This window comes from Miniopterus schreibersii (genome assembly GCF_964146895.1).
Source record: "Miniopterus schreibersii genome assembly, chromosome: 1".
NCBI lineage: Eukaryota > Metazoa > Chordata > Mammalia > Chiroptera > Miniopteridae > Miniopterus > Miniopterus schreibersii.
The window spans coordinates 18,162,822-18,171,604 of NC_138101.1; the positions used below are offsets into that span (position 1 = coordinate 18,162,822).

The following is an 8,783-nucleotide window of genomic DNA, read 5'->3' on the forward strand; positions in this document are numbered from 1 at the left end:
TCATATAGATTTCCCAATTTGACAGTAAACAAATTTGTTGAGCTTTAAAAATTATTCTAATCTATTAGTGATTTTAGTGAATTATTTTGAACAGCTATGCCACAGGGGGAAAACTGAATATTTTTCTCTTATTTATGTAGAAATCATTAGAAATTGTCACTTGAAGTTAATATAGATTATCTATGCCCGAAATGTAGGAAAAGGCACTGTAGAGTTATAAAATTTCATACTTAGTAGGAAAGAATATGGATTTTAATACAAACAGGTGTGTGTTTTTTTTATTTGGGGATATTTGTTAACTTTGTAAAATTTATAATTTATTTTGTTTAATTTTCTTATCTGAAATATAAATTGATTTTGCCTAATTTTGGATTATAATTCTTATTCTTTTTTTTATTAAAGTACCCTCACATTGAAAAATGTATAAGCCTTAGAATACCCTGGATATAATCACTTCATCTCTCTATGTTTCCTATTTGTAAGATACAGAAATAATAACTATCTCTCTGGGTTAGACCAATAATTAATTGAGATGATACATTATGTTTGTTCAGTATATAGGCTCTGAAACATAGTAAAGGATCAATAAATGTTAGTTGTGGTTGTTGTCATTCTATGTATGTGTAATAATTATTTTTATTTTTATTATTGACAGATATTTCTTTCTTCCATCCAGCCAAACCACTGCTCAGGAGAATAGCTATAGAACATCAAAAATCACATTGTGATGCTCTCCTGGTAGAAATCATTATGGGTATCCCTATTTTCTACAAAACTATTTACAGCTCAAATTCAACCTGCACCTCTTAAAATCTCAACCACTTGCAGCCTTCAGATAAATGCACTTTTTTACCTGTTGGAGATCTGAGCCATGAATGTTTACTTTTCCCTGCGTTTGTGCATGGAATTTCTTCTTCCTGGAAAGATTTTCTCTCTTATAAATAATGGTACAATGGATAAGATTTGCACTAACTTTGCATCAATCATTCCCTTAGTGAAAATATTGCTAAATATAGGAGACAATTGATATAATACCTTATGAACCAGTAGTTCTACTCCTGCACCAAGAAACTCTCAAAGTTCCTATAGGAGGCCATGCTTGTTGCAGCACTGCTTGTACAGAGGAATGTTAGAGGACACGCAGATTGAATGAATATATAAACTGTGTTAAGAGCACACCGAGAAATAATTGGAACAGTCAAGTAACATATACGTTCATTGTCATTGTTGAGTTGGAGAAGAAACAAACACAACCTATAGCACAAAGACATTGTGTAAATTGAAACACAACGTTGTCCTCTCCCCGAAAGCGGCCAGAGGTGCCCTCTGAAAATGGGTCGCTATTCACTTGACCCAGAAAATCCCACAAAACCATGCAAATCAAGAGGTTCAAACCTTCGTGTTCACTTTAGGAACATTCGTGAAACCGCCCAGGCCATCAAGGGTGTGTATCTTTGAAAAGCTACCAAGTGTCTGAAGGATGTCCCTTTACAGAAGCGTGTGCCAGTCTGTTGTTACAATGGTGGGGTTGGCAGGTGTGCGCAGGCCAAACAGTGGGGCCGGACATAGGCTCAGTTGCCCAAAAGGAGAGCTGAATTTTTGCTGCACATGCTTAAAACCATAGAGAGCAATGCTGAACTTAAGGGTTCAGATGTAGTTTCTCTGGTCACTGAGCACATCCAGTGAACAAAGCTCCCAAGATGCGACGTAGAACCTGCAGAGCTCATGGGTGGATTAACCCCCACAGGAGCTCTCCTGCCACATGGAGATGATCCTGCTGAAAAGGGCAGATTGCTCCTAAGCCAGAAGAGGAGGTTGCACAGAAGAAAAAGGGGAGCCAGAAGAAACTGAAGAAACAAAACTTACGGCTGGGAGTAAATTCAACAGAAAATAAATACTAATAAAAGTAAAAAAAACAAAACACAAACACACAACTTTTTATTCAAGGGCACAACTATAAAATACTTTTGGATGAATACTTATAAGGATAAGAGTAAGGAAGAAAATAAAACATATATATGATTCCTAATGCCCAAATTCATGCCATTATAATATTTCTCTCCATCTTTATTTCTCTTTCCTTCTACATCTTGTCTGGATGGTATGGTTTAATTAGTAAAATCAATGTTTCTCAAACTATGACCTTTACAATAATCATGCCACAATTATCTGAGCCCATGTGTAAAAAAACAAACACTGAGCTGGTTTTCAGAAGCACGACATTAGGATCTATTCAAATGGAGCGTAGACAAATATCTTTTGAATAAGCAATTCAGGTGTTTCTTAGGAAGATACCTTTTGAAAACTACTGACATAGACCATGGTGCATGTGAAATCAGTCGCAGATATCCAATGGACAAAATTCCCCATGAGATGCCGTCAGCCACTTTTGACATTGCTTAAAACTTGCATTATGATTCAATAAGCTATTGCTCAAAGAATGAATGGAAGGATGGCATTATTTCATAGAGGATAGGTTAATGTGATCAAGACTATCAGAAAATTTTTTTAATCAAACGTAATTAGATAACACAATCTATAATATTATAAAGCTATGTTTATTAATAAATTAATGCACAATAAATATGTATTTACAATAAACAAATAATTGTGCAATATACACATATACATATATGTATATGAGAAGCTTTTCTATTTTCTAGCATAGTAAGTTGACAGCATGCAAGATTCCAGAAGACTACTAATATAATGGCTTACATTTTGTTTGTTGTTTATATGCCCAAAATTTGCATTAGTTTATTTTTTATTTTTTATTTTTTTTATTCAACTTTTCTTAATATGATTGGTAGTCAATTTGGAGTAGATCTGAGCCAGACTTTGGAGCCATAATCTGCTCATGACTATATGGTTAGATTCACAGGGGAATTTATGCCAATTCAGGCAATTTGAAAATGTTCTTTCATTTGAATAGCTGTGTTCAAGCACAAGACATGCTGGGATTTGCCATTTTGGCTGCCATCGCAATTACCCCTGTCACAATCTATGCACAGATGCTGAATGTGGGTAACTATTACTGGCAGGTTATGCTGGCGGCTCATACAAATGAATAATCATTGGCTCATGATCACCTCAACTCCCTAGATCACTGGAATGGCCCAGCTGGGCTGAGCAGGAAGTCTAGCTAACAAGACAGACTGTTCTTTTCTGTGGCAGAAATGCATAATATACAGGATTTCACAAAGCTGTCTCTTTAAAGTTTATCTTGAACTTTAAAATTTTATTTTAATGCTTTTATTCTTATTTTATTAATGAAAAATAATGGCATTACATAAATAGCGTGTGGTTAAGATAGACATTCAATTAGGGATTTAAGATTTCGAAATTATACTTAAACGGAACATTACTTTTTCCTATGATATGTTGTACAGTTGCGAATGAACAGCATCAGTCCAGCTGCTTACCATAAAACTGCCACTCTTGCACTATGCCTGAAATAAAATAAGGGACACAAAGACTATTATTAAAGTTGAACAGAAATTCTATTTTTGAATAACCCAATCTATAGTATAGCAGCAACAAAATAAACATCATTCATGAGCTTTTCAGTGTATATTTGCATTTGCTACCTTCCTTCTTCACAAAATTGTTGAGGATACAGCTTCCTCTTTATATTTAAATTGATGATTTACAATTTACTGGCTATTAACATTAAAAGGATACGTGCACTCTTTTCAACAACGATTTCACTCTGAAGAACTACACAGGGTGGAATGAGACAAGAGATCACTTTAATGTGTCCCCATCAGAAAGGATGGTGACATAGTGTTCCTAGATTCTGTGAAAGTGAGGGGTATTTATGAACAAGGAGCATGTAACCATTGAAAACATGATAAAGAAAGTATTTTTCCACCCCTTCAAAACTTAACTTAATCCAATGCCCTTGGTTCATGGAAAGATATTAAATGTTTTAAGACTGAGATAGCTTAAGAGTATAGTGCAGGACATTCCCTAAGGTATTTAATCTTGGACTTCCAAATATAAAGGAGACTATCATTTCCAATTAGGAAGTTGTTAAGAGTTTTCCTTGAAATTGCTGTCTTTCTACCTGAGGCGTACTCTACCTCTTTCATGATAAATGTTATCATATTACAATCTGTAGATTCAGATTTTTATTTTCCTTTTTCAAACTATGGTTATTTATGTTGGCACAGGGCCTGGGTACAGGTCAGCAAAAGTCCTAATGAACCCTGAGGTCCACTTCTGCTTGCCTTTGCCTGCCTCTGCCTGCTAGCTGCCTGTTGGGCTCAGTCATTGAAAGAGCTCTGTCTGTACCTTCAGCAGGGAATACGCTCCACAGGGTGGGGCAAGAGGGAGTCCAGAGGGGGGACTATTGCTTTCCCCCAGACTGATGCTGCTTGGAGGGGAGCAGAGTGCTCTACCCAAGAAAGATGGCATCTGCAGTATAGAAGAATGTCTGAGCACAGGGATCCTGGAGGATTTCCCTTCAGTTCCCTCTCGAGAGCCACAAACACCAGTCTCTCCTCATGTGACTCTAGTGCACTCCACCCTCCCTCCACCAGAGCCCAGGGTGAGCGGCTGTGAACAAAATTTTTGCATTGGCTGTTTAAGAGTTTATTGTGACTCTAACAGATGCCCATCTCTTTCTGCTGGACAGAAAACCCACTGATTTTCACAGCCAGATGTTATGTGACTGCCGCTTCCCCACTCTAATGCTCTGGAATGAGAAGCCTGGGTTGGGGTTTAGACCCAACACTTCTCAGTGGGAACCCCTCACAGCTGAGTAATACCCCCAGAACCTCAACTGCCACCCATGGGAGCGGGGCCAGTTCTTCTCGTGTCACAAGATGACTTCTTCTGTAGATCCTTGGTTATAGTCTTCTCTTCAGGTAGCCTTCAGTTGGTTATTCAAGATGATTGTTCTATAATTTAGTTGTAATTCCAGTTTGGTTCTAGGAGGAGGTATGTGCTGTTTCCATCCAATCCCCAGCCACCTTGGATCATTAACTTATTTACCACTTTAAAAATCATGTATGTATCAATCAAGCTAAGATAAGCTGCACCACATTGACAAACAGCACTAAAATATCAGTAGCTTAAAACCACAAAGTTTTATTTCTTATGCTACATGTACAGTGCATGTTGAGAAGATATCTTTGTACCTTTATATCCAGTAGGGACTGAGGCAGGTGGAGGCTCCACCATCCTAAGGAGCTTCCAAGGGAAATCAAGCCTTCAGGTTTTACTGTGGGATGGGAAGAGAGCAAGAAACATTGAACCTTAGCCTTGATTGCTTCTTTTCACTAGTAAAACCATGTCACCTCCACTCACACTGACCACATCCACTTGGCCAGAGAAGTCACATGGCCTTGTCTATCTTCAAAACATCTTTTTCCTAGAAGAAGAAAGCTAGAACTCTTAGTAAGCACTAATAATGTCTACCCCTGCACTTTTTATTTCCAGGGCTAATTCATACTTAACATTTAAGTTTAATTTATGCATTACTTCTTAGATAAAGCATTCTTGATGCCATGTCTTTACAAGATTTGGTTAGATGCCTCTAGGCCCTCTTTTCATACATTGTACATAGATTTTATAGCATTTAACTCTTGTTATGATGAAAGTCTGTTGAATAACTTGCCTCTTCTATATTATTGACTCTTGAGGGTATGGAAGGTGTCTTATTTATTGTTGCATTCACAAAATCTATCACATATGATATAATATATTTAAATATTTTTTACACACAAAAAACAACTAATTAGCAAATTTTAGAAGCAAAGATATAAGATCACTTATTTTTATATCAAACTAGAGCCCCTCACCTCTCCAAATCACTACTGATTCATTGATTTAAAATAAGCTTTGTCTATATTTCGTTCTTATTCCATATGAAAAGAAATGTGTCTTGGATTATAGTAAATAAGGAGTTTATAGCATCATAAGATATAAAAGGAAAGCATTGTAAAATCGTGTGTATAAATTATATCAATTTTAGGATACCCAAGGCAATATTTTTCCTTTAAAAAAATGTCCCTGCTAACTAAAGATAAGAGAAATTGTTAGGTATAGTCAAATTCTTGTTCAACCTGGATTGCCTCGAAGCTACTCAAGCACCTGCATTTATAACTGCAAACAGCTTGTAGCATCCCCTGAAGAAGAAAAAATTATCAGGGAAACTATGGTGAATCTAATGGGTCCCAAAGAAACCTAAAATGGTTTGTGGAAGACTGAATTTTCTCCCTCTTGAAGACACAGTTTTTGTTTTTGTTCATATTCATTGTAAAAAATATTTTCATCATCACTGTTGCAGAAGTAGATTGACTTTACTCATAAATTCAGATCCTCCACTGAATAAACACAGCTATCCTATTCCGTTCAGAGGAAGGTCACTGGACTAAGACTTAGGGGACTAGCATTCTTTCCCCACTCCTGCTGAGTTTAGTCAGGTCACTCTGATTAAGTGACTTAAGACTTTTTTTAAGCCTTCCTGTTTTTAGCCATACAAATGGATTTAGTAACGGTCATCCCATTTACTTCCTTTACCAGGAACAAATAAAGCTATGTCAATTAATATATATTATAAAATATTAAAAAATGGATATTAATGTTTGTTGTTATTATCATTGATATAGTTAATAGTTAGAATATATTTGGAATCCTATCAGGGCAAGTTACTTAATCTCTGAAACCCTTTACTCATTAAAAAAACAAGCATAAAAAGTAGCAATTTATAGGGCTATTAGAAAAATTAAATTAATTATTTATAACTTGGGGCATAGTGTATGTTCAAGAAATGGTATGTCTTTAAAAATATTTTCAAAAAATAAATTATAAATGTAATTTTTTTATGTTAAGTAGATTGAAGCACAGTTAGCATTTTCCATGAACTAAGAAAGGTAAGATGATTTAGCTTCATATGTGAAAACACAGAGTATCTTCTCTATAAAAGAAGGAGTAAGCCTTTTTTAGCTCTAAAATAATATTATTTTACTATTTAAAAATCTAAGATACATCTGAATTTAATTTTAAAGGAATACAGGAATATAAAAATTGTATAATAGCTATAAAATTTGATAATTTAATCGAAAGGCTAGAGGAACTATTAGGAAAAGAAAGAAATGGAAGGAAAGAAAACAATAGCCACAAAGAGAAATAGCACCAATGAAATGAAAATCTGAAAACTTCAAGTCTTGATTCTTACTCTACAGGTCAGAAATCAGTTGTTATGTATATTTTATGTTATACAATATTTTACGGTGCTTTTAAGAGTGGGGACTCTGGCACCCAGCACTACCACCAAACAGCACTATGCCTGATAGTAAGAACTCAATAAATGTTAGCTAATATTACTCTTGATTTCTTTGCTGGTCTGTGATTTTTAAAATCCTGATTAACCCACAGATAAAGGCATCTCTGCTGTTTACTGTCACACCCTAAGTTTCCATTCTTAGAAATGGCTGTGTGAGACAGAGGAGATAGAGAACTGAAAGGAGCCACTTGTTTCCCAAGCCTGATGGGGCTCCCATGGGCCTGAAGCTGGGGGCAGAGTTTGGTGTAGGATTTCAGAATCTTTTCATTAAATACATTTCCTGTTCAAAAGTATCCCAGGTATCTGATGATTGTAACTACTCAGTAAATATTAAACAATCAATAAACTGTTAACTTCCTCTCATGTTTCTCCCCACTATGGACAAAATGCAGGGGTTCATTGAAGCCTGCACTCAGAAACCCACTGACAGCCCTCTCTTCATTTTGGAAGCCTTTACCTACTGTGTTGTGTCCAAAAGCTGAAAAACCTAAAGAAACAAATTTATGAATTCAGTTGTCTCTTATTGCAGTCCAAATGTCAACTGCTGTGGGGTACCCTGGGATTTCTTTGAATTAGCTTTTATTTAGTTCTTTGCATTCCATACACACAGATATCAAACTGGAGATAGTTTACTATCTCATATGATTCTTAATAAAGTAAATATACTATTAGGGAAGTAAAAAGTGGAAAAAATTGGGTTGTGAATAATTTAATTTGTGTCACTTAGAATAAAACTATAATAAATGCTTTTCCTTCTACCACTAATTTCAGAGTGAAATTTGGTGAATTACATTTTGCACCAAGTTTTATATTTTATTCATTATATTTTTGAGAGATAAAATGATATTAGGGTTGGTAAAGGTTTTCACTATAGGACCAGATAGTAAATATCATAAGTTTTGTGGGACACATATAATCTTAACAAGCAGGCTGTAATAAAACAGGCTTCTGCTGAGTGTAGCCCTCAGGCCATACACTGCTGCTTCTTAAATTAGACCCTGCATATACTTTAAAATAACTGTGAGGATGCCGAAGTGGGATGTGTGAAAAAGACACGTGTGGTTTTTTCTTTTGGGATAGGAGAATTGGTGAATGAGAATACAGTTAGAACATGGTTCTTTGAGATGCACCTAACTGCAACACAGAGAACCTAAGAGCATATACTTGAGCAATGTATGGAGGCAAAATCCTTACTTATGATGTTTTTTTCCTCATGTTTCTAGAGCTCCATAGATTTTTTTCATTCTTTTGTAGGGGTGTGTAGAGATGATACAATTGTTAAATCTGGGACCAATAACTGGTCATGATTTGCTGAGTTCCCTTCCCCTTTCCCTTGGGGTCAGATGTCCCAGGAAGTCAGAAGCCTCCTTTTTGTCCCCAAAGTCTAGCTCCCCTCCTTCCATATGGACCAAAGCCAACACTTGAAGATCCAGATGGCAAGAGTGCATAGTTTCATAGCTTAGCGTTAGCAGATCCACGTGGTAATGTCATC

The 8,783-nt window shown here is 35.9% G+C and overlaps 1 pseudogene across 1 annotated transcript; it reads left to right on the forward strand.

Annotated features, from left to right (window-relative positions):
* The first annotated feature begins 1,332 nt into the window (after positions 1-1,332).
* On the forward strand, positions 1,333-1,901 carry LOC308567758 (large ribosomal subunit protein uL22 pseudogene; annotated as a pseudogene). The gene has a single exon. The product of its transcript is annotated as a large ribosomal subunit protein uL22 pseudogene (transcript).
* Positions 1,902-8,783: the final 6,882 nt, after the last annotated feature.